This window comes from Lissotriton helveticus, chromosome 4_1 (genome assembly GCF_964261635.1).
Source record: "Lissotriton helveticus chromosome 4_1, aLisHel1.1, whole genome shotgun sequence".
NCBI classification, from domain to species: Eukaryota; Metazoa; Chordata; class Amphibia; order Caudata; family Salamandridae; genus Lissotriton; species Lissotriton helveticus.
In genome coordinates, this window is record NC_136063.1 from 794,642,024 (window position 1) to 794,669,060 (window position 27,037).

Genomic DNA, 27,037 nt, shown 5'->3' on the forward strand with positions numbered 1-27,037 from the left:
GTTTAAGCACACTCGGTTTGTAAAAGTTTTGGCCATGGGCCTGATTTATAGAAAGACATTTAAGAGAGAGGAATTGTTGCAAAGCTTCACTAAGGTCAGGCATTGTTGGGGTATTTAAGAATGGGGTTCTTGGACAGTAATACCTTTATGTATAGTGAGGTGGTTATTTAGTCTGTAAGATAGTTCCAAGGAAGTGTCTTGTGATATGCATCTAGTTTCACACTAAAGATAGAGTGGTTCCTTGAGTAGCGCTGTCTCGTCCAATAGAGGTTCAGGCAGGTTATATCAATGGCCTAAGGGCCAAGTCCGAAAAAAGAAATGGGGGCGGAGGGGGGGGCAGATCTTTCTTATTTGCTACGGCATGGTTCTGGAATACTCTTCCATGCCATCTTACATCCATGAAGATGCATTTCCCTTTTAGAAAAGCCTTAAAAAACCTGTTTATAAAATTAAATAGGCGCTGTACTATTGAAGTACTCTTATCAGTTCACTATGCGGCTTTGCAACACTAGTGTCTAGCCACCCATGGTCCTTTGTGCGCTTTATAAATTATGTTCATTCAGTCATTGAAGACGGTGGTATAATGCAAAATGATGAGCCCCCTTCAAAAAGTAATGAGTGCCCCTAAATCTCCCATCTCTCACAGATATTGTGAATGGGACCCCAGAAGAGTTGAGGGGACCCTCTGTGCTGCATGGACTTGTGTCATGCCTCAGGTCCGTTGGCATGTATGTATTAAATAAGGACACAGATCAGTTAATTACTGTTCTAACTCATCAGTGCATTTTTGGTGAAGTGTATGCCTCTTTCAACATATTTCAGGGGCTAATTTACTAATCTAACCCCACTCCTTACATATTTTGAAGAAAGTACACAGTTCACCAAATACTGCTAAACTGTGTTGAACCTCAAATGCAATGTATCACTTTCCTGGCAGCTGTCACCCTCAGGGCGCCGATGACATTATTCCAATATATGCTCCCTCGTACGATTCTTCAGCTCCTGCATCAACGCGAAATCATTTCTTTATGATGCCCACTATAGGTTAAATTGTGGCTGTGAGTGCTGTATAAAAGCAGATTATTATTATGATAGCGTTTAGAACTATAGCTTGCAGGCCCGGTGTTAAGCAGTCGCATAGACTTCAGTGGAGCCCCACATCTGGAAATCCTAATCTTCCCTAAATCTTTTTTTTGGCAGAAAACCCTCATAAATCCCCTGTCTGTGGGCCTTGTCATGCTGTCCTTGTAAGGGAGGTAGCTGTCCAGAGGGGAGCACTGCGCCTTTAAATTCCTTCGGCTGGGGTCACGTGACTGCGCTGCTTCCACAGAAGGAGCTGTGGCTTCAATGCTGTGGGGAAGCCTGGGTGCTGGTCTGCAGCTGGAGGAGCCGCGGTTACAGCCTCGAAGCTCCCAGGTAAAGACGGGCTCCGGCCGGACACAGGTGGCGTTCAATCCGTTACTCGGCCTTTGCTGTTCGGGCTTGGAAAGGCAGTCTAGTAGTCAGCCATTGGTGCAGGCCTGAAGCGGAAGAGAGGGTGGAGGGGGTTAATGATATCACCGTTGCACGCTTCAACTACGTATTATTTTTCATCGTTCACCAACTCATTCTTACAAACTCACCCATCTGCCCCATGAGAGTTAATCATTTGCTGCAAATGTCTTTTTTGCAGACTAGGTTTTTTTTTTTACCAAACCGCGTCACAAATGACTGTGTCTTTATTTTTGTTTTGCGCCGTCGTTATGGGCTTCTTGTGAATAAGATACTGGTTCGCCCACCTGTTGGCCTTGGCATGGTTATCAGATGTCATCCGGGACCACCTCGCGTGCTCCAACAAATCACCGGCGTTTGGGGCATCAGTCCAGTTAGTCAGTCAATGGAAGTGAACTAAAACTACAACTGAACTCCCAGCATTCACAGCGTTAAAAGGAAGCTGTGTACTGGCACACACACGTAACACTGAATGTTTGGGGGTGACAGGCAGGCACATTTAAGGAACCTGAGGGGGTATTGATTATAAGAAGACTGCTGCAAACACTGTTATGCAGATGTTGTGTTATTGCAAACTAGTGCAATTGCTCCGCCTCATTCATCTGCTCTTATGTAACCTCCATAGTCGTTATGTGGCGACTCCTTGTATAATATTCAGTTGATTCCTGTTGCATTTGGAAACTGGGATTTTAAGTCCTTAGTTGTTTACTTCAAATATATCAGTGAGGTAACCCTATGTGTGAGTTATCAGGCTACAGAAAAGAAGTATATTAAAAAAAAAAGAAACACCCGCCAGACCTATATTTCTTATTCATTTCAGGTCAGGATAGGGACAAATAATATCAACTATTATGTTCAATTCATTTTTTTTAATAGTTTGCATACAATAGTCAGAATGCATGTCCATCTTACAAACGTACTACAGATTCGGTCTCATTTCATATGTATCACAGTTCATGCAAACGTTCATGTAAAGCATGGGTACTCACAAACTTTCTCTCGGGGGCCAAATTTACAGTGTGGTTTGTGTCCAAGGGCCGCACCAGTGGGGGCGGAGCCAGTGGGGGAGGGGGCGGGGCTAGACTAACCAAAAAAAACTGACCATGAGGTTGATCACTGGTCCCTGCAGCGGACACCTTCGTCCACTGAGCCACCAGACAACTCTCTCTCTTGCTCTCTTTCTCTCTCTCTCTCTCTCTCCCTCCCTCTCTCACTCTCCCTTACTCTGTCCCCCTCCCTCTGTCGCCCTCCCTCTGTCTCCCTTTCCCTATCTCACTCCCTCACTCTGTCTCCCTTTCCCTATCTCACTCCCTCACTCTGTCTCCCTTTCCCTCTCTCACTCCCTCACTCTGTCTCCCTTTCCCTCTCTCACTCCCTCACTCTGTCTCCCTTTTCCTCTCTCACTCCCTTTCCCTCCCTCCCTTTCCCTCCCTCACTCCCTCACTGTCACTCTCTTTCCCTCCCTCACCCTCCCTTTACCTTCCTCCCTTTCCCTTTCCCTTTCCCTCCTTCCCTCTCACTCCCTCACCCGGTCTCCCTTTCCCTCCCTCACTTTGTCTCAACTTCAGGGATTCCGCACTCCTTGATTTGTTCCATAATTTGCCTGCAGTAAGAAGAATTCACATTTATTACCAGTGTATTAGTATTAGGCAGAAACTATTCTTGAATCAAAGCTAATAGGATCTTGAATGCAGTAGACTCAAGTGCAAGGGACTCTGCAGTAAAGCACATGGCACCCTCCTAAACTTCACATAGTTAAATATGAGTAAAGATAAGCATTTTAAAATTCGTAATGCTGCCATGATAACTTTATCGCCTACTTTCAGCTCTAATTTACCAATCCTGCAGGCTATACCAGTTATAGTTCATTCTTGTTCCAAACCTTTAACTTTGGTTGAGGGTAGCCAGTAAAGCCACTCCCTTTCCCTCCCTCACCCTCCCTTTCCCTCCTTCCCTCTCTCACTCGGTCTCCCTTTCCCTCCCTTTGTCTCACTTTCTTTCCCTCTCCCTCCCTTTCCCTCTGTCATCTCACCCTGCCTCTGTGTCAGCCCGGGCTGAGACAGCTTTGGAGCACACACACACACAGACAGCCGCACCGAGCGCATTAACAGGTCTTTAAAAGACCATTAACATGTTAATGAGGCTCTGTTGTTCACCTCTTAGCGCCCCTGCTCCACTCTAACTACGGCAGGAATCGCCCGGCCGGCCCCCACAGAGCAGCAGTCTCCGAGTCGCGCTTCTGCAACTTGTGTTGGCAGACACTATTTAAAAAAAATAGTAATAATTAAAACGCCGGTACAATATGTGCAAGGTCCGCGGGCCGCCAGGGAAGGCTTGCCGGGCCGCTGTTGGCCCGCGGGCCGTACTATGAGTACCCGTGATGTAAAGTAACTACACCCTGCGAACAGAAGAACCTGCACTCACAACCAATTCAGTCCATCACAATCATTCTACATAAATCACAGAAATATTCAAATTCACCCACTCTGTGGAGACGAGTAGTGCTCCAATTCCTACACCTCTGTATTGGTAATACTCCCCTACTTGACTATACATTTAAATAGAGCTCCATACAAATATGTACTACTACGTATTCCTTCTCTTTTACTCTACAGTCTAATGGTACATCTCCTTCCTTTGGGATCACACTGGGGGCGACGTGTGTTTCGGTGAAAAAATGCCATTACTTCATCAGGACATAAGACATGTCTTGTGGTGAAGATGTGTGTACAGGAAACCTTTATGTTAGTATTTCCAGTATAGTTCACATTTCTTTAAAAGTATGCAAATCAAAAAAAGTACACATCTTGATTCTGTGGCATCCTGGGGTCTGGTAACTATAGAATCTTGTTAGTCATCGCTTCGATGCAATACTCTGTGGTAATGGTACAAATATGTGTATTCTGTCTCTTTATTTTATTATCACCTTGTATTCATCCATACCAAATAAGAGAGAAATTCTTCTATGGTGACTGTAAATCCCATGCACCTACTAGAAGTTCAGGCCGGCTAGTGAAAAATGTACACATTAGGGATATTCACAACCAAAGTGATGATGCCCATTAGTTTGTGCTGGTCGTTTTAATTGACACACTTCAGTTTCATTTCTTTTCACTCCTGGCTATTCGTAGACCCGTTTAGAGCAAGAAGATTCCCCCAAACCTGTTTTTTATATATCACCTGCTATCTTGGTAGTGTTACTTTCCTCACCTTCGGGAGGATGAAAGGCAGAGTATGCACACCTGAGCCGTTGAAAATGTATTCTCATATTGCCATGCCAACCCACATTGGCAAAGCTCATTGAGCTGCATTGAGTGAAGGAGTGTGTGGAATGCCAACATTCTCGGAAAAGGTGTATTTAATCATCCTGAGGTGGGAATAAACCGTAATAGTAAAAACAGATTATATGGAGTTCCATTTGTGCTGATTTATGTACATATTTACTTTATTTCTTTTGCATCATTTGTTGATCATCATTTTGCTTTTCTTGATTATATTCACCTGATTCGTTCTTTTCATTCATTAGGATTGCTCAGTATTTAGAGCGAATTTTGCTCTGCCACTACATGTTTTGACCCTGTACCACTGGTGAGCTGGGGGCTTTTTCAGGCAGATAAATGTGGTCATTAGACCCTGCTACGTCAGTCAAGTTAATTGTTAGCCTTGAGGAATTTGAGTGAGGAGAGGTGGACTTCATCCAGTCCTCTAGTAGCAGTGTCCTTAATGTGGTCTGCATTGAAATATTCCATAACGCTGATTGGTACCTCATACCTGATGAACTCCCTCCTTAGCTACCTCCTCCCGAACAGCACCAGATCAGGTGGAAAGCGGTCTAGATGCACAGAGGTTGAGTATTCCTTAGACTGACAAGAGGAAATAGTTGCGTAACCCAGTTGGTAACGTTGGTATTGGGTTATGGCAGGTAGGTTTCTGGTGCCACTAAGATGCTATCTTAATCATTATTTGGCACAAGCCTAGCCCTTCACCCATGCCTTGTTGCTGCTAGGTGCAAGATAAATGTAGTCTTCAGTGATTGAACTCCATGTTTTATAGAGTTAGGGCATTTGGTGGTTTTATCCAACTAATGTGTCAGAAACTCTTAATTTGTATTTATTACTCAAAGAGGTTAGGTCTGGATACCCAAAAAATACACGCCCAAATGGAGATTCGGATTGATCAAATCCTAAAAATATCAATACGTCACATCAAGAACCTCGAAAGTATTGCTAAAGCGAGATGCTTCATAAAACACGTAAATGCAAATATATAACGATTTGATGTCTGAAAGAATTTCAAATTGATGAAATTGGCTTCCTTTTTTCGTATGTGTACATGATTACCGCAATGAATATATATGTTCATCTGAAGGGCAGTGTTCTATTTCCTGATACATCCCTGACCGTTTGCATTCTAAGTCACTGGGCCTTCAGAATGTGCAGGGAGGGTTTTCTTCGTGTACAGGTCAACGTGCCAAACACCTGTACCAAAGTCTGTTGAACCTAAGCTTGAAAGGAGTCTTTCTGGATGTGGTAGCTGCTGCCTACTCATCATCTGTGCCTATGTTGTCATAGGCTTTACTAAGGGAGCCAGGGAAGTGATTTGCCGGGCCTCTCCAAGGCCATCTTGCACAATAGCAGACTAGTGGAAAGCACAGTGCCCCTTATGTTAATTGGTGGTGGTGGCTGCCCATTACCCTGCAGCTTGTGCTACTTTCTTATGGTCAACGAGTGACGGTACCAGCTTAGGTACCAACTATTCTGGAATTCATGTTCCTCCTGTTTGTGTCATGGAATAGTTTGGGGTGTGACTGTAGGTGAGTTTTTGGGGCCAAGTGGTTCATCAGCCCTGCATTCAGTGTTTAGTGACTGTACCTTGCATTGCCACCCCCACATTGATTGGCGATTGAGACATCAAGTAGGTGAAGTCAATTCCACTATTAGCGATGTTTCTTCTGGGAATGCTGCTTCCTGGAGATGTATCTATTTTTTTTTTAAACCATATTTTTATTTCATTACACATTGTATCACATACATTATACATATATTATAAATTTGTCAAATAATTTTAAATTTATACTTAACCACATCTGGTTTGATGAGACTACTCCTATTATGCAATACAAAAGGGAAATAATAATATACATTACACAATTTCCACCTGGGCTTGTGATTTACAAGTGTCTGTATTTCCTAAACCATTTCAAAACAAATAAATTACTATATTGCCATGGTCTCTTTCCATTTCGCAATTGGCTCCCAAATTTTTAATCCTAACTTTCTTCCCCTTGCGTAAGTATATTGCCTTTTCCAAATTATACATGCCTAATAAATTTGAAAGCCAAGTTTGCATTACTGGGGGGGTCTTATCCAGCCATGCTCTTGCTATTGACAGCCTTAATACTGCGGTGGCAATAAACATAAATTCTTTATAGGTATAATCTTCTCCCATATCCCTCCCCAGCAATATTAACAGCGGTGTCAATTGAACTCGTATTCTTAAAGTATTACCCATAAATTCTTCTATATTTTTAATCATAGTGTGTAGCTGGGGGCAGGTAGCAAACATATGGACAATATCTGCATCTACAGCATTACAGCGAGGGCAGGTGGTACCAGTCGAACCTCCCCATTTAGCTATTCTAGCCGGTGTGTGATACAACGAAAACAGAGTTTTATAGTGTTGAGATTGGAGGGGACCCGAGCATAAAATGGTACGCCCCAGGTCAAGTGATTCCACAAAATTTTCAATCTCCCCCCAGTTTTTCAACCCATTTGTTACTAAATTTATCCATGTCATCCACCTTCCCTTTTGCAAGACTTGCATAAAAAGATCTTATCGTACAATCCCCTCCTAATACTATTTTCTCCAGTATTTCATTTCGACTAAAGCCCGCTGCCCCACCCCGCTTATTGCTGAGAAAGCTCCTTATCTGTAGAAATTTAAAAAAATCCCTACTTGCAACACCATATTTGCGGGTTAAATCTTCAAATTGGACAATCCCCTCTTCATCCGTTAAGTCCCCAATCTGTATTATCCCTTTTTGCGCCCATCCAGCCATTATTAAATCAGCGAAGACTTCCGCCGGGAAAGATTTGTTCTTATATAGCCTGATATACCTATTATATCTTCCTAGGTTCGCCTTTTTTCAAAAAGCATTCCATATCTTAACTGCTGCTTCTACGGTCTTAAATCTAGTCCTTTTGTAGTACCCAAATTCTGCACAATTTAATAAACAATTTTCTGTCTCGACCCCCAACACTGCAGAATACACTTCCGTGGACATGGTCGTAACTCTTTCCTCGAGTCCACCACCCCCGATTAGTCCCTGCATGTACTGTAATGCTGCTGCCATATGGTACATTCTAAAGTCAGGGGCCCCCCACCCCCCTCTCTCTCTTGGAAGGGTCATATAACAATATGCACGCCGGGTCTTCCCATGTGCCCAAATAAATCTATTCAATACATTCTCTAACAAATTAAACCATTTAACTTCAAAAACCAAAGGAATAGTTCTAAAAAAAATAAAGAAATTTGGGCAGTATCAACATTTTTATTACATTAGTGCATCCCAACAGGGAACAATGAAGATTGTTCATTCTCTCTAAGTCACTCTTTACCTCCAAAATTAATGGAGCCATATTACTCTCAACTATTACTCTCAAGTCCGCCGATAGTGAAACCCCCAAATATACTGCCGAGCTAACCACTCTGTTATCATCGCACCTAGTATATGTATTCTTTATATTCTGCGATTTGGCTCTGTTCAAACTGTACCCAGATATCTGCCCAAACATTAGGGCCTCCGCTTTTACCTCTTTTATCGCTAAGGTAGGGTTTGATGTTAAAATTGCTACGTCGTCTGCGTATGCTAGTGTCTTCACTATACAATTATTTACTTTTATTTGTGGTATATCCACATTAGATTCAAAACGCCGCAGTAACGGCTCCAAATATAGCGCGAAAAGTAGAGGCGAGGAAGGACACCCTTGCCTGGTCCCCCTAGCAATGTTAACTGCAGCTGAGAGCCCTCCATTAACGCTAATTCTAGCAGTGGGGGTGATATATAAGGCCTGTATAGCTTTTATAAACGTATCCCCTATCCCGCACCACTTCATAACATACCACAGATAATCCCAAGAGACCCTGTCAAACGCCTTCTCAGCGTCAAGCAAAAGCGCTGCAACAGGGTCTCCGAAGACATCTGCGGCATCGAGGATGGTAACTACAGTCCTAACGTGTTGGGTTGTCCCTTTCCCAGGTATAAACCCGTGCTGGGTGGGGGTTACCAATTGTTCAATATTTTTTGCCAATCTTTTTGCCAGTATTTTTGAGTATATTTTTACATCCGAGTTCATCAGTGTTATGGGTCTATAGGACCCTGGTGCTTCTGGTGGTTTACCTTTTTTTAAAATAACGATATTAGCTCCGCCCCAGGATTCCGGAATAGATACCCCTAGTTGTGCTTGCGTCAATGTATAAAACATATCTGCAAGTAGCACAGTGTGAGAAGTGTGGCTCACTGGTTAGAGGAGGCAGACCCTGATGCAGAGGTCAGACCCGGGACCAGGGTTCAATTCCCGACGCGGCAGGGTCTTGAGCCCAAATGTCCACGGACTCGATAATTCTCGCCTCAGTGCCTACTCGAATCATGGGTTCACACTCTGCAGCTCTGGGCAATAGCTTGCTTAATCTCCACTACGGCCCCCCCGTGGCGGGATGCCTGGTCTTCACCTTGGGGATGCCCAGTAGGGGTAATCTCGCAGGGAAAGCCAGGACGGGTTCCCAAAGCAAGCGCTAAGAGACCTGTCGGTGATTTGGCGCTATATAAATCGAAATTAACATAACATAACATAACACATCCCTAAATATTTGGTAAAATTCAATTGGTATTAGGTCTGGTCCTGCTGCTTTCCCCGCTGGTAAACTTCCGATGACAGACTCTAGTTCTTCCAGCTTGAAAGGGCCCTCCATTATCTCACAGTCTTCTTCGGGCAATATCGGAGGTAAAATATTCAAGAAATAATTTTCAATATTTGCCGGACTTGCTATATCCTCTGGGGTATATAGATCTGAGTAGAATCTTCTAAAAACTTCCCTTATTAAATTAGGATCTATTACCACATTCCCCTGTCCACCCCTTATCTCTTTTATTATTGCTGCTGCTGTTTTCTGCCTAGTTCTTATTGCTAATACTTGCCCTATTCTCTCGCTATATTCGCATGTTCTTTCCTTTTTCGTTAAATAATTATCTGACGCTTTCCTGGCCAATCCTTCAACAGCTTCCGCTTTCAATGCTATGATTTTAAATAAATGTTCTTCCAGTGGTAGCTTCCGTACAATAGCCCTACTCAAGCTATCTTCCTCTCTTAGTAGCTCTTTTTCTGTTTGTTTTCTCTTATCCCTTTCCCTCTTCTGCCTTGCCAACACAAAACTCATAGTTTCTCCCCTTACTCCAGCCTTAAACGTGTCCCAGACCACCCCTGGGGATGCTGTCCCTCTATTACCTTCCCAGAAGTATTGTATCCATGGAACCATATGCTCCCTATATGTGATATCTTTTAGTAAAGCTCTCTCGAAGGACCATTGCGAGGGTATTCTTTGTATTTGAGTAATTTTAAGCGTACAAATCAGCGGACTATGGTCCGATATAACCCGTGGGAGTTTTTCTATATGTAAGCCAGGAAGTAGGGTAGTAGACGTTAAGAAATAATCCAATCTGACCATTACTTTGTGTGGTGCGGAGTAAAAGGTACTCCCATCCAGATGTGGTGTGTAGCTTTATCCATGGATCAACCAAGGCATTGTGAGACACCATAGCAGCTAGTGCTTTATATACCTTCTTCTTCCTTCCCCGATATGACCCCCCAGACTGTGTAAAAAAACTCTCTGGGTCGTGTATATTAAAATCCCCACAGCACACTATAGGCTCGGGCCACTGAGCCAACTCAATATCTAAGAATTGGAACACCTCTGGGTCATCTTCTGTGGATCCATAAACTGAGACAATAGTTATTGTCTGTCCCCTAAATTTTATTTCCACAATCACCCATCTACCCCATTTATCTTCCTTCTTTCTCACAATAATCACGTCCCTACCTTTTCCCAAAATTGCTACCCCTCTAGTCCTGGTACCCTGTTTAGTACTTGCGAGAACATTGAATCCTAATTGCTCCAAAAGATAAGTCTTACTCTCTTCTATATGTGTCTCTTGCAGACAAATTAAATCCAAACGCAGGGTTTTTAAATATTCCGCCACTTTCATCCTCTTATTCATGTCGTTGAGACCACAAACATTAATTGTTGCTATCTTACACGCCATTCCGAAAGTTGTTGAAGGATGTACCTAATAAGACCAATTCTTTTTAAGCTCATCAACCAATATATAGACATACCATGAATTCTAGAAAGATGACAATGTGTTAAATCATATATTGAAACAAAAATTGTTGTTACTGTTTTTTTCCCCTCCCCTGAGCCCACCCCCTCCACCCCTTGACTCTCCCCTTCTTTTTACAGGCAAATAGGTCAAAGGACCTATGTGTGCCCGCATTAGGTTGCGCTAGTCGTATCCCTCTCTCGCTTAGACTTTATATGTATGCTATACTGCTCATTCACCCTTTTAGCCTTCTACCTGAGGTCTACTAGCAGTGATTGATATAAGTTCCCATGCCACACCAGTTCTAACCTTCCTTCTTCTTTTTCATCTCTTCCAGGAATAGTTGTGCTTTAATTTCGGATGTGAACATCCAAGGTTTACCCCTCACGATCACCTTAAGCCTAGCAGGGAATAAGAGATATGCCTCCACACCTAGGGCCTGAAAAGGGGAGATCATCTGCCGTAGCTTCCATCTCCTCTCTATAGTGGCATGGCAGAAATCAGGCCTGGCAAAGAAGGTTACGCCTTCAAATGTCCTCCTATTATCAGGTCTAGCCTTACTGACAATCTCTTCTCTGAGCAGAAAGTTTCCTACAGTTATTAAGATAGCCCTTGGGAGGTTTCCTTGCCCATCACCCCCTGCACCACCCGAGCCATGGGCTTTCTTCATTGTAAATGGGAACCTATGTGCTCTCTGTATCTCCATATCCCACTGCCACTGGGATTCTGGGAAAGCCCCCTTCAATAGGTTAACCACAAATTGCCTGGTGTCCTGCCCTTCTGTCCCTTCTGCCACACCCAGTAGCCTGACGTTATTCCTCCTCTGACTGTTTTCAAAGTCCTCCATTTTCCAACACATGTCCACCGCTAGCTTCTCCTGTTCTGATTTGAATATCTGCCAGCTTCCAACGTCGTCTTCCAGTACGCTCCTCCACCTCTGTTACTCTGTCCACTATCCCATCATAGAGCTTGTTGACTTTCCTCAAAGTATTCTGTATTTTCTTTGTGGCCTGTCTTGCTCTTCGAGATTCTGCCCTGGCCTCCCCTTGCATCTGTTTGAGAATGCTAAATACATTTTCAAAAGAATCCTGCTTGGGGGGTGGAGGACCACCTGTGGCTCCATCAACACACAATGCTGCTCTGGCATTATCATTAACATTATCATCCTCTTGATATACCTGCGATGTCGCAGAATAGTCCCATATCAGTCGTTTCTCCGTGCGTTCGGGAAGACCAGATGTCTGACTCCTTAACTTCCCGCGTTTTTTCCTCGCTGTAGATTCTTTTCCTGAGGTGGTATAATCTGTTCCAGTTAGATCCTCATCTTCCTCCTCGGAGCTAATGTCAGTAGAAACTGCTGATTCAGAGTCCTCATTTACTGAATAGAATTCTGGTTCCACAGAGGCACTGTCGCCTCCACCCATAGCTTGCATGTTTATATTAGCTTCAAGGTTGTCTTTGTCGGCTAGGCTGGCCCTGCTGCCCCAAGTACTGTCCCGCTGTTTTAGTGCGTTCATTTCCTCCTCAACACCTAGTAGAGCCCCGAGCAGGTCAGCTGTCGTATCTCCCCTTGCTGTGTCCACATTTGGGCCCCCTTTAGTACCCTCTTTGACCCCTTTCAGAACCTCACCTCTGTCTTGTACACAACCAGCAGCGTGAGCCTCAGGAGCCTCAGGAGTGGTGCTTCGTTCAGTGTTCTCTGCCGGAGCCGGTCGTTGCTTAGCAACCAGCAGCACCGCGTCTCCCATGCCTGCAGCGTCTATTGCGTCCTCGAGGACGTTACAGGGAAGAGCCGCTGTTTCGTTTCAATTCTTCCGCGGAACGAGTTGCTCTAAGTTCTTCTCAGCAAGTACCTGCACCAAGGTAGGTTGCCTGAGGACTGCCTCCCGATTCTTGCTACTGCTTTCTCTTTTCGCGGGGTCGATCCTAGCTGGATAGCTCTCCTCCGCTGTATGCCCACTCGAGCTTTTAGCCACTGTGTTTGGCTTCCCCCGCATCTCTCCTTTCCCCCCCCCCACCTTTGTCGATCGTAGGAGGGGGGAATATCTTCCTTATCGCTCCGGTGCTTTTCCCAGCGGGGGTATCCACTTTCACGTTTACAGTCGATCCTGTTTTAACTGCTGCAGGATCTAGCGCCTTCTTGCTTCTCTCACTCCCCTTCTCCCGAGGGGGTATCTTCGGTGCCATACTCCGGCTGATGAATAGTTTTGCGGCTCTGTCCTTAGCCCAGGTCCAGGCCACTCCAATCCGATGTAGGCGTTTCTGAAAGTACTTGTTTTCTAAAATCCGACTAAACCACCAGCGCTCCAACTCCATTAAGAATCCATTTAGGGTTGATTTTGAGCAGCACAGCGTCCTTCTCGTAAATCATAACGTTGATGCGGGAGAGGGGTTAGTGCGACCTCTCAGCACAACGCTGCAGCGGCCATCTTGCCCCTTGGAGATGTATCTATTAACGCCGATTGCTGCTGCTCCTCCTTCAAAACTGTTGATGACAAGGGTCTATGGGAGTGATTGTGTGTGATGTGTAAGAGGTTGGGAGTGAACCAAGTGGGTGAAACCCAAAAGAAGAAGCTTGGCCCATGCATTGGTGGCAAGCAAGTATTTAAAGCGGTGGTGCGGGTAGTACTAAAATAAATAAATGCCACTCCCCTTCCTGGTTTGCCGCATAACGTTTTCCTCATCTCTCCTCGAAGCTCCGGGACCCACGAAACTGCACTACCTAATCTTGGCGCTGCCCTCATCCTGTTAAACGGCAGGAGAAAAGCGTAAGTATTGAAGGGAGTGGCTTCTCTCAGCTATCTTAAGAGCGCTGGAGGCCTGTGCTTTCTTTAACCCAGCCGTCTAAGACAGGTAGGTTAGAGAAGTTTAAAATGCATATCTCTGGCTGGCCGTCAAAGACCACAGGCTAAAGGGATCTGCACACTCTAATAATATGTGCACAGCTAGCTCCCTTCTGCGACTCAGCAGCAATAGCCTCACCCCATCCTGACATTTGGGTCAGTAAGGGTTACTAAAAAAAAAATGGTAACAAATAAACTTTATTATCAATTTGTCAGCTCTGGGGGCATTTTTTTATTGGGACAATGCTCCTCCACTCTCGAAGAGGAGCTACTGCTGGGCCTGTGTTGATCCCCTCACAATATATCTCAGTTGATGACATGCAACCCAGAGGGGTTTAAGGCGGTAGGGATGGGATGTGCGATCGAGGATGCGTGGATGGCATGAATGTCACAGGCGCATCGTCAAACTTTATAACATGCACTGTGACATCAGAGGAGCACCATGGGCTGAAGAGCGGTCCTTTTGCCTCCTGGTGCTCTGAGAAAAACTCTAACCACCCCTCAGAGCCAGAATACAGTTGTGGTTTGGGAAGTAAACTGTTGCAACCTCTGATGAAAGTAATGTAGTAGGCAGCACCAGCTTTGGCTTCTGGTAGCACCAAAAAATTCAGTTTGTATGTAAACACCGGTTGTGTCATTGTACATGTCGCATTGTGGCTAAGGATAAGCTTTTGGGGCTCAGGGACGCATCAGCCCTGCATTCAAGGTCCAGTGTTGGGAACCGTGCACTGCATTGCCAATGCTACCTTGTTTGAAGGTTGTCATCAAGCTACCGAAATCCACCCCACTGTTGGTGATGCTTACTATTGACTTTTCCTTAATGCTGATTGCTGCTACCCTTCCATCAAGCTAAACTAGTTTGTAATACATAGGAATTATATATTCAATTGCAGCTGGATTAAATACTAACCTGGTGTCCGTCATGTTAATGCGCAATAACGACGTGGGGGGATTGTGTGTAACAGGTTGGAAGTGCGATGGCAGGGCGAACTCCAAAAGGGGAAGCTTGGCCTCTGTCATGTCCACAGCAATGCGCCCATCACCCCTTCTGCCCCACCACTCCAATCGCATCTTGTCCAGGGGTATTTTGTGAAGGAGGAATGGGGCACGTGGTCCTGAGATCCCACTCTCCACCAGCAGGATTGTTGCTAGCACATCATCAGACCTGATGATACGTACTATGACTGCTGAACGCTTTATCAGAATTAAAAATCCTGCTTTGGAAGGAGCAGTCCTTTTGCCTTTTGGTGCTCTTACCTGGACAATCCTTCCCACCATCCTTTAGAGCTAGGAAACAGCTGTAGCAGTGAATTGTTGCCACCGAAGATGTATGTAATGCAGCTGATCATACTAGCTTAGGCATGTGGTTGTTTGTTTACCCTGATTATGTCCTGGAACAGTTCTGGGTGTGACGTTGGTTGAGGTTTTGGCGACAAGTCGCACTTTGGTACTGTATTCCCAACGCAGTTTTGAGGGGCTACGCCTTGAATTGACAGCCCAAAAGTGACTGGAGGTTCAGTCCTTAAGCAGGTTAAGTCCTCCTCACTCTTAGTAATGCTTACGGGAGATATCTGTAAATCCTGATCGCTGCTAATGCTCCCTTCCCACAGTTAAGCTAAACCATCTAGTCTGTAATATATTGGAAATATGCATTTGGTTTATACCTTAAACTTCAACCTGGTGTCTTTGGTATTTCACGAAGTGTCCGTCCTCTGATTGAGCAACAAAGTGGTGGGTGGAGGAGGGAGGGGAGGGTGTGTGTGTGTTTGTGTTTGTGTGAGACCAACTGGGAGTGGGATGCAGGTAAACCTCAAAAGGAGGCTCATGGGCTGTGTACCATCCTGTAGAAAACATGATTTTAATTTATTACATGCATGCATCATCCCTAGAGGGATATCTTCTCACAGATACCGAGGTAACAGGCGGAGGGTACTACTTTTGGAATATGATAGTCTTGAGCCATATCCTGAATTAGAGGTGGTCTTCGCACATCTGCATTTGAAGAGGCTACTTAGTCCAATAGAAAGGGGCAAGGAAAGAGAACGCCCTGCCTCCTGACCGGTATTTTCTGCACCTAGTGACCATGAGCAGAGCTTTTTCACAAGATTTTAGGAGTCTAGGGGGCGAGTAGTGAGAGATCTTAGAAGATAGATAGATGGGCTCTTTACCATGTAAAGCCTTATTTAGTTGAGCAGCAGATCTTGCAGATAATCCTGTTTCTCACCGGTAGCCAATGTAAAGCATGTAGAAGAGGAGGATGCTGTCCCAGAAGGGAGATTGCAAATGCGATGTGAGCAGTGTTCTGTACCACCTGAAGTTTAGATACCAACGTCTCTCTTGCCGAGGTGAGGAGAGCATTACTGTAGTCCACTCCTGAACTAAGGTTTTCCTTGCTGTGCATGGTAGTAGAGGGAAAGCTCTTCTCAGCAGATGCATCATGTGGAAACATGAGCCTGTGGTCGCCAAAACTTGTTCTTTCATAGTTGGAGATTGATCCATCCGGACTCCCGCATTTTTACTACTAGTTTGAGGGAGTAGGGCGTACCGAGTTCTGGGGTCACCAATCGGGCGTCCAAACTTTTTACGCCTTCCCAGCGGCATAACCTCACTTTTAGCTGCATTTAGCTGGATGCAATTTTTCATCATCCAGCTAGCAATTGCATTCATAGTGGCAGAGAAAGATTCTTTAGTTTTAGCCAGATTTCTGTCTAATGAGATTAAAAGCTGGGTATCCTCTTGCTATCCTATAATATCCAAGCCATTTACAATTACAATTGTATTGTAATAAATTTACACAAACACTTGATTACAAAAAAAGTACAAAATGTGGTCCTGTCTGATATGTTTAATATATTTCCCTAGGCTTTCATCAGGGATCTCTCGTCTAATTAGCTTTATTTAGATTTCAGTTCTTGAGGTTTCTGGCTACACAAGCTCATAGAGTGTAAAATTACTTTAGCATCCTGCATACCACAGGCCTTGACAAATCTCAAATTTTATCAGGTCAAGCTATTTTTAGCATCTACTAGTCCTATGTGGTAAAAGAACTTAAGCTGGAAAAAACAGATGTTCTGTTCCTTCAGAAAGTGAATGAGCAATAAAGATGCCATTAAATGGTGTTTATCTTGACACATTTGCTGTCTGTTCAAGTAAAGAGGTCAAATCTCAGTTTGTCTTTTTACGAATTGCTGCTTGGAAAATTGGGTTTCTTTTTCTTTTTCATACTACAGTTAGAGGTATTTGTCAAGTGAGCTGCCTGAAGATGTCAGTTTTATTTCCCCTAACAAATAACATTTAAATAAATAGCCTGACAATGAATATTATCAATATTTCAAAATATATAGGGAATTAGGAAAACATATTTTTTTTAAATTAGGAAGTGTGATGCTAACAGTTAAATGGGAGCAAAAGAAATCAGAAAACTTTACTTTGCGATGTGCAATTGATACATATTTGCAGAAACTCTATTTCCAAACATTGTTTGTATAATTTATAGTTTTATATCAGTGAAGCTGCATGTCAGTGGGACATTTTGTGGCCATTTCAATGTAAAATCTGCTGATTGGAAATGACAGTGTGCTACTACTTCCTGCTTTAGTCATGCATTTATTAAAAGTAATTGTTTTTAAACATGATTTGAGAAACATTCCTGCCTCCACCCTGATGACAATGCTGTTAATGAACTAAGAGGCAAGTCAATTATGTGTATCCTATGTGCGGCTAGATTTGCATTATATATATATATATATATATATATATATATATATATATATATATATAACCTACTGGCGGTCGCCAGTAGGTAGTTATAGTTAGGACCTAGTTTCCATAGGAAATCCGCAACATTCTATTGGGAATAACTTTGGCCCTGGTGGACGAATGTTTGCGAATTTCTCAAAGAAGATGGCTAGGTCCGCTGCGCTCATTCTGTGAAAGTTTTGGGGGGATTGGTGAAGTGGGGGCTGAGATAAAAGGGGGGTCCCAAAACGTGTTTTTCCCATGTTATTTTCCATAGGACGTTTAGACACGGCTACAGCTCGAACGGCTGAATGGATTTATAAGAAATTTGGTAGAAAGGTAGAGTGTGGGTCGCAGATCACGCTTTTGTTTAAATGGTGTAAATCCGTTCAGTAGTTGCTGAGAAAATTAAAGTTGAAATCAGTTATATATCTGTAAGCGAGCACGGGTGCGCGCACCTATGCGGGTGTGCGCGAGCGGCATTGTGATTTGCTGTTTAACGTCTGTCAACATTCGATTCGGAGGAAATCAGGAAGTGTTGTCCGCCATTTTGTTAGTGCGAGTGAATATATAATACAGAACAAAGGGTTAGTACATGGAAAGGGGAGAAGGTAGAGATTGTCTGACTGGGTAGGTTTTCTAAGGGGGTACAGTATGGACCCTGAACGCGAAAATACTATTTTTTTTTGGGAGAAAACATTTGTGGGGTGCATGCATTCGGTCGCGCACCCCTATTTACAAGACTGTGAAAAACTATAGTGGTGAGAATGGAAAGGGAGCAGGGTGGAGAGTGTTTGATTTCGTAGGTTTCTTGAGGGGTTTATTAAGGATGACGAAAGTGTAAAAGTAGCTTTTTTTCGCAAATAAGTTACGAGGTGCGCGCACTCGGTCGCGCACGGCGATCAAAAAACATAAGGAAAGATGGAGATAAATTACAAGTTTGAGTGTTTAGATCTAAGGTGGCTCTTAAAAGAGCCCTTGTGTTAATTGAGTTTTTGCTGAACTTATAAGTAAGTTCCGATGCAGAGTCTCATGTTACCGAGGAAAATTCTATTTCCCTCATCCGTGAAATGAACACCATCTCTCCGATAGATGCCTTCCATGTTGAAACGTAGGTTGTTGTTGTATATAGAACCCATGTTATATTCTCTGAGGAAAGCAGAAACAGATTTATTTACATGTTTCCTTGCTTTCTCAATCTGTGGACAACGTTCATTGGACCAATTCCATTTTTGTCTTTGGCATATATTTGAATACACCAAGACAGTTCGAGGAAAAAGTGACATCAATTGACGAAAGGTGTCTTTTAGAAGCATTTCCAGACCTACCCCTGTTAATGTGCCTAGATCATTGCCACCACAGTGCACAATTATCAGGTTAGGTTCAGGGAGATGCATAAAAGTTTTCACCAATGGTATCAATTGGTGACATCTTAATCCTCTTTGGCCAATCCACGTAATATGCACATTTGGTAAGTCAAGGTTACAAATTCGTCTGTTTGCAGCATATTTTTCACTCCAGTGAATATAACTGTGTCCTACAAGCCAAACCTTCATTTTCAAGGTAGATGCAGTAGTACTCCGATGGGTTCGTGAAGTGGAATGGCAAGTAGATGGTGAAAGTCACAATAAAAAAAGTGTGTGAGGTTTGGTGTTAAAGGAAAACTGAACATGATTGGTTAATTGATATACTTCAAGATTGAAGACTACGCTGTATGTTATAGTTTTATTATAAACAAATCTTCTATTGGTCATGGAAAATAAAGAAATGTAAAACAAGAGTGGATAGGCAGGTGTGTTTGGAGGGAAATTATCCTTTTTGCTTGGATATAGAACGTTGAGATATGAACTTTTGACCTGTGCCTTCAGCTAGGTGCAGATTCAGCTGTTACCATGGTAACAGCCAGAGAAGGCAGAGGGTGAAGGGTGACCGTTATGTGACTTTGAAAATATTGAAAGGATAACCAACTGAAATGTTAATTTGAATATGAAATTGTGCGGGAACAAATATGATTGGTTGAGGAGAAGACCTTTATTCTGTTTCTGCACACTCACACAGCTTCTGGCCTACAACCTCTGGGGCCGGCCGCCATCATAACTCTCGTGTTGTCAACGAGTGGACTTTACACAGCCTAGAAGCCGCCAACCCGGAGGTGCGGCGGCAATATTGTACATTGTTGCAGATACTGCATCATCAGAGTATAGAATCAAACAGGTCCACTTTTATGATTAACAACTAAGAACAACTTGAACATGGAGTCATTTCACACGATTAGTGATATTACTTACAACGGTTGTGATATGTCTAGCCCGGGGTGGGGTACCTTACGGTTAGTGCGTGCGCGCCTCTATCCTACCCCTCGGCTTGCTGCCCCTGTAGTCATCTACATTAGTATAGTCCCTCACCGTGGATACCGGTGCGGAACCATCGCTCCTTCGTCGCCCACCCCCCTATCAGCACCAGTACGCAATCTAGAACCTCCACCGCCTCCCCCCTCTACGTTGCTTCAGTCTTCCTCCTCCTCATCATCTGACGTCAATTGCTCTTCCTCCTCTAGTGGTTCACAGATGTTCCCCCTAAATGTATTCCATGGGGTCCATATTTTGTTCCATTTACGTGGGCATGCCCTAACAGTGTACACTGACCTTTCTGTTACCATGATCTTGTCCATATTTGTGCACCATTGTGTCAGCGTCGGGAGAGACGGCGCTCCCCACTTCTGTGCTATGTCGCGTTTGGCTAGTGCCATCCCTATCACTGCCCATTGCCTACCGTGTCTGGAGAGGTCGTTAGGCCCCCATACGTTAAGTAAGCATTGTCGTGGGTCAGGAACCACGGACAAACCTAGTGTTTGTGATACAGTACGCAGGACCCGCCTCCAGTACTCCTGAACACGTGCACAGTCCCAGAGTGTGTGAAACAGGGTCCCTACTTCCCCGCATCCCCTCAAACAATACGGGTGCTGTATCTTGTGTATTGTGTGAAGCATATGTCTCGTATAATACACCCTATGCAGGATTTTTAATTGCACAAGCCGGATTCTTGCTGATATTCCCACCTCTCTAGGCGAGGCTAGGGCCTCATTCCATTCAGAGTCATCTAAGTCTCCGACATTCTCCTCCCATTTGGCTTTCAGTTTTAGGGTGGGATCTATCAAATTATTCAAGAGTTTGCGATACGTAAGCGATGTCGCCTTCTCCTGCATAAAGTCTGTGAGGAGGCGGTCTTCCATGGGTGACGCCTCCGGGACGGTCGTGCCGCTAGGGATGGCCGACAGCAGGGCGTGCCGTATTTGTATATACCTGTATAGCTCTGTGGGCCTGAGTTCGTATTGTTGTTGCAGCCGTGTGAATGGGATCACCGTGTCTCTGTCCCACAGGTCTCCCACCGTGGACAGACCTATGTTGTCCCATGATGTAAACCCTTTGCTGCAGCGCAGATTACCCAGGGCCTTTGTGTCCCACAGAGGGGTGAGTCGTGTGAGCTTCCCCTTCCACCCCAGTTTTGCCTGTGCCCTGTGCCACAACGACACGGTAAGTTTCGTGGGTCCCACTAGTGAGCGCAGCTTCCCCTGATCGTATAAGGGCGCCAGTAGCGTAGTGGCGCCTAATTGTTCCCTGTCCGCCCTATAGGCTGGATCTCCCTGGTGTACGTGTAGCCATTGATTGATGGGTTTTAGCTGGGCGGCCCAATAATAAAGTTCCAGGTTCGGCAATGCAATCCCGCCGTCATACCATCCTCTTTGCAACTTGGCCTGCGCTATCCGTGCTGGTCGGTTATTCCACATGAGACCTGCCAGCAGGGCGGATACTTTACCAAAGTATCTCGTGTCCACCGGGTATGGTGTATTTTCCAGAACATACAAGAACCGGGGCAGGGACACCATCTTATAGAGAGCCGCTCTGCCCAAAAGTGTCAGCGGTAGCGCCGCCCAGAACTTGACGTCTTGTTTTAGGCGGTCAAGTAGCGGCAGTAGGTTTTTCTGAAATAATTCCACTGGGTTTCTTGTGACGTGTATCCCCAGGTATCGAAAAGCGGATCCCGCTAGTTTAAGAGGGCAGTCGGCTTCCAGAATGGGATCCGGGCCGTGCAGGACATACATTTCAGATTTGCTCCAGTTTAAGGTATACCCTGATATGCTCCCCTGTTCGTCACATAGTGCCAGTAGAGCAGGCACACTCCGCTCCGGTTCCGTCAAGTACACCAGCATGTCGTCTGCGTACAGCGACAGGCGGTCCTCCCATCCTTCCGACCAGGTGATTCCCTTCAGCAGCGGGGTGGAGCGTATTCGGGTCGCCAGTGGTTCCAGCGCGATCGCAAATAGCAATGGCGACAGGGGGCATCCTTGACGGGTACCCCTCCCCAGCCGGAATACTCGGGATATGTGGCCATTTGCCACCACCCGTGCCACTGGCTCAGTATATAGACATGCAACATTTTGTGTGCTCAAATATAAATTAGCGGTGTTAAAGACACTCCTGAACCCGGAACCAGGGTTGATCGAATAAATATATTGGCAGACTCGCCAATATCTTACCAGGACAAGCCAATTCTTCGCGCAGAGTATTCACGCATCTAACCGTGGATGCCCGAATGCTATCCACTAGCCCTGAAGAGTCGTGTTGACTCCACTTTAACACGATGAAACACGTGTCGGCTGAGCTTGGATCCAATTAAAACTTCATTGAAAAGGAATTTGAACAAACAGATCTGCTGCTTTCTTTCAATTGTATCAATACCAATTGTTGTTTTGACTAAACTGTACACTGTTTTTTGTGGCTGCGAGAGCGTTGCTGTGTTACAGTTTGGGTAATCTCTGATTGTCTTAGAACGGTTTTGGGTTAATCCGTTCGCTCTTCACGCGCCACACTCAAAAACTCATTTCCACACACTGTCCAGCGTACACTTCAGGTAGAGCGCCTTTTTCTGAAATTTCTAAGAAACCCTTCTAGCCGTGCTCAGTATATAGTAGCCGGACCCAGGCCACGAATTTCGGGCCAACCCCCATGTGCACGAGGACTTCGAACAAGTACTGCCACTCTACCATATCGAACGCCATTTTGGCGTTGAGTGCCAGTATCACCGCCTTTTCCTTCAATTTGTCCGCTCTGGCCAACACGTTATGCACCCTACGTAAATTGAGGGCGGTGTTTCTATGTGGCATGAAGCCAGACTGATCAGGGTGGATAATGTTCGGCAGGCAGGCCATTAGCCGAGTGGCGAGGAGTTTGGCTAATATTTTAACCTCTGCGTTGAGGAGAGAGATAGGTCGATACGACGCACAGTCTCCCGGGTCTTTCCCAGGCTTGGGGGTTGCAACAATGGTCGCTTCCCTCTGGTCACTCGGAAGGACGCCCTGGTGGAGGCTCTCCACGTACATGGACAACAGGGGACCGCCAAGCGCCTCCGCCGCTGCCTGGTACCACTCTATCGGAATACCATTCGGTCCAGACGCCTTTCCCGGCTTGATGTCATGGATCGCCCGTTGTATTTCTTCTTCTGTGAGATCCGCCTCCAGCTCCTCAGCCGCTTCCGGCGAAAGCATCTGGAGGGGGATGCCGCCCAGCGCCCCTCGTACCGATTCCGCTGACACAATATTGTCAGGCGTGTATACCCCTTCAAAGTGATCTGCTAGTGTCTCCACTATCTCTTCTGGGCTAGTGAACACCTCTCCTTGGCTGTTTTGAATTCGTTGAATTCCCCTGGCGCTATCTCCCCTCCTGTCCAGCCATGCCAGCATTTTCCCCGCCTTATCTCCGACATCGTAGACTCTGTATGCCGTATCTCTCACCTGAGACACCGTCTGTTGGCGTACGTGTTCCCTAAGTAGCTGCTGCTTTAGGAGCAAGGCCAGCGCCGTTTCAGGTGTAGGGTTTGCCTCGTGGTCCACTGTAGCAGTGTGCAGCGCTAGTTCCAACTCCGAAATCTCACGCTGCTTATCTTTCTTATGGCCTGCTATGGAGGCAATGGCCTGCCCCCTCAGCACCGTCTTATATGCTTCCCACAGTGTGACTGATGACTGCACTGACTCGGTATTTTCTGTAAAGTAGTGTGATGTCGTAGTGCGAAGTGTTTTGCGGAACTTGGAGATTTTGAGATATGATGCGTGCAGTGGGAAGACTCGCCTACGCGATTTCTCCTGTGTGGTGAGTGTGAGCGTGACCGGGGAGTGGTCTGATATTCCTCTAGGGTGGATTTCCACTGCGTCTACATGTTGTACACCGGTACCCAGAGCTAAGAAGTAATCAATTCTCGATAAGCTATTGTGCACTGTGGAATGGTAGGTATACTGTTTTGTGGCGGGGTGCGTATAACGCCAGAGGTCAATCAATCCCATGGCGGTCATGAATCTCAGGATCTGTGAGGGGCCTCCCGTTGGGGTGACTATTGGGAACCTATCCATGAGAGGATCTATCGCTGCATTAAAGTCTCCTCCGATGATAATGTCTCCCTCGGGCAGGGTCAACAGGAAGTCCCCCAACGCCGGAAGCGTAACTGAGTGTAGCGCCGGAGGGGCATACACCGACACCACGTTCATAAGTTTCCCCTCCCACTGTCCTTGGATTGCTGCGAAGCATCCCTGCGTGTCTGTCTTAGTGCTCAGTGTGATGAATGAAGTTGACTTCTTTATTAAGATGCCCGTGCCCCTGGAACCTGCAGTAAACTCCGAGTGCACCGCCATTTTATACCCCTTCCTATCAAGTGCCTTGGTTGTGTTTCCCGTGAGGTGTGTTTCTTGGAGTAACACCAGAGCTGGCCCCTGCCGTCTAACCGCATTCATCACCAACCCCCTCTTGATCTTATCCCCCAGCCCTCTCACATTCCATGACATGAGGCGGAGTGGAACCACTTGTGTTTTCGGCATCACCTCCTCAGGTGTGTGCGTTCGCGTGTCCTGCATACTGTAGTGTGGCGCTCCGACAGTGTATAATGGGCATGTAATCCGGGGCATACCTCCCCCGATCCTGGCCTAGACCATCAACGCGTTCTGTTACGTGTGTAGACCCCAACCAGAAAACTGTGATAACTAGTAAACAATCCCTCCCCACCTCCCCCCTCCCTGCCTCCCTGCACAACGGACATTCAACCGCCCGCCACCCCAACTTAGCAGAGTGCTTAGCCCTTCCCTGAAACATGTACTTGCGCGCTGGGGTGGAGTAACCTCCGGAGCAGGCGACATCCCTGCCCCCCTCTGGTCCCCCCAGGTCCAACGTCCAGGCAGTTCCACCCAGCAGAGTCTTTCGGTAGTCAATGACGTGAGTGACACCTCTGATTCATCATTCAATTCCTCCTTCTGCTCCTCGGCTTTCTGTTGTCGGTGACTTATTCATCTCCGCTCTTCCGGATGCACTGGAGTCTTCGCATGCACTGTCTCGGTGATTCCGTTCCTGTCTATTCGCGTGCCGAGGGCGGCCAGCGGGTCGCCATCCCTCCAGCCACTCCCGGGCCATCTCCGGCGTGTCGAAAAACCAGACTTTGTCCTCAGCCACCACTCTAAGACGTGCCGGGAAAAGCATGGAATATTGCAACTCCTTCGCCCGCAGCGCCTTTTTAACATCCAGGAAGGTTTTCCTCCGGCGCGCCACTTCAGCCGTATAGTCCGGAAAAAAGGCAACAGTCGAGTTCTGGATACGGAGAGCTGGAGACGTCCTCGCTGCCTGAAGGATGACGTCCCGGTCGCGAAAATTGAACAATCGTGCCAGGATCGGTCGTGGAGTGGCCCCCGGTTTTGGTGTCCCGCCTGGCACTCGGTGAGCCCTTTCCACCGAAAAGAAATGGGAGAGTCCCTTGGGTTGCAGGTGGGTTTTAACCAGGTCTTCCACATAGAGGTCCATCGCCCCTTTACCCTCTGATTCCGGGACCCCCAGGATTCGTACGTTGTTCCTCCTCGAGCGTCCTTCTTGGTCGTCCAGCTTGTCTGAGTGATTCGTTTTCGGCCACCATTTTCTCCATCGCTGTCTGTAGTTCTGAAACATATTCCACCAAGGATTTCGTCACCACTTCCACCTGCTTTACCCTTTCGTTCATTTTTTGCAGATCTGCTCTGATCAGGGTGACTTCTGTTGCTGTAGAGCCCACTGTTGTTTGAACCTGTGCCAGAGCGTGCATGACGTCCTCCAATGTCGCTTTCTTCGTCCCGTCACCATCGTGCGCCTTTCCAGGGGAGTGACGCGAATCCGTTTGTGGATTAGCTTTGTCGTAGGCGAATTTTTCAAGTTTGGCCTGCGTTGCTGTCTGTCTAGGGCCCCTACCAGCCATGGCTGCGTCCGTGATCGTAGTTTTCCGCGAGTCGCGGTATCTTCGTTCCGATCTGAGCCTCCGATCCTCTTGCCGACCGTCGTCCGCCAGCGCGGGATGTGCGGCCGACCTCTGGTACAGAATTCGTAGCAGGCCACAGGTGGAGTGGGTTGACTAGGACGTAGATGTCCACTTTACTAACCATCCACCCTCGCGTATGGGGGGGGGGGTCCACCGGCGTCCGCTGATGTTCAGGCAGCACGCCAAGTCCAGGCCTCCCCTCCCGCTTGCCCCACCACTGGCCTCAAGGACCTTCTCGGCTGCTGCGCGGGGTCCGCGTGATCTGTTTTCCGCACCTCGGGGGGGGGGGGGGGGGGGGAGGACGGCCCGTGCAGTTCTTCGGGTGTCGTGTGGGGGTCCAATTCCAGCATTCCAGAGGCAGGCGTAGGGACGGATTGCCGCCACCCGGACGTGCCTTGCCCCAAAAGTGCACCCGGTCTCCGTTGTGCGCCGCGAGCCCCAGCGCAACCTTCCACCCGGGCTCCGAATCCAGAGAATGGGGCGTACGGAGTTAACCAACTCTGTACCCCACTGCCCGCAGTCACTGGGTCTGGCCTCAGTCCCCCACCGGTTCTCGCGTGTGCTGCGCCTCCCCCGCCGCCCGGCGGATTTTCGTTACCTCCGCTGCAGCCGTCCTCTTCCTTACTGGTTCCCTCAGCGGGGGTACTCACACCGGTGTAGGATCCGCCGGCTTTGCTCAGGTCGCCGCACCCACCGACTCCGACGAGTTTCAGTCTTTCTCCGCTGGCGACCGGTTCCGGTGTAGGGACCCCGCCGACCTCTCACTTCCGGTCGGGCCACAGGTCCAGGATAGGCCGCCGTCAGTCTCCCACCACAGGGAAGCACATTTTTGACTTTGATACAGTTTGATATGTTTTCAACTAATGTTCCATTTTATTACATCAATGTTTTGGAACATTGATTCTTTGTCGGTAGGATCGAGAGACAAGAGGAGGCCAAAACAAAGGGGGAAATGACCATAAGGGGGCATAGTAGATCCTCCCTGACCCCCTAGGTTTGCGTGGGGAGCGCCCGGTACGCTTTTGTGCAATGGGCGGTGGTAATCTAAATGATGGGGGGGGGGGGGGCAGCGTTCAAAGCACATCAGCGTGCATAAACACGAAAATGTTTTTATCTACCACGTACTTGACTTATCTCTCTGAGATGCATTCCCTTGTGTTTCGGCAATGGTAGTCTGTTCATTACATAGATTGCCCGAGGGCGGTAGTACAGACCGCGCGTAGGAAAGGGTCAAAAGCCAGGGGTATAGGAGTATGTAACAAGCGAACCA

The 27,037-nt window shown here is 46.5% G+C and overlaps 1 protein-coding gene across 1 annotated transcript in view; it reads left to right on the plus strand.

Moving 5' to 3' along the window:
* Window positions 1-1,300: 1,300 nt before the first annotated feature.
* ESCO1 (establishment of sister chromatid cohesion N-acetyltransferase 1) overlaps window positions 1,301-27,037 on the plus strand; it is a 272,848-nt gene continuing 247,111 nt past the window's right edge. Inside the window, exon 1 of the mRNA XM_078687434.1 lies at window positions 1,301-1,416. The gene's annotated coding sequence lies outside the window, so the exon portion shown is untranslated. The remainder of the gene's footprint in view (window positions 1,417-27,037) is intronic.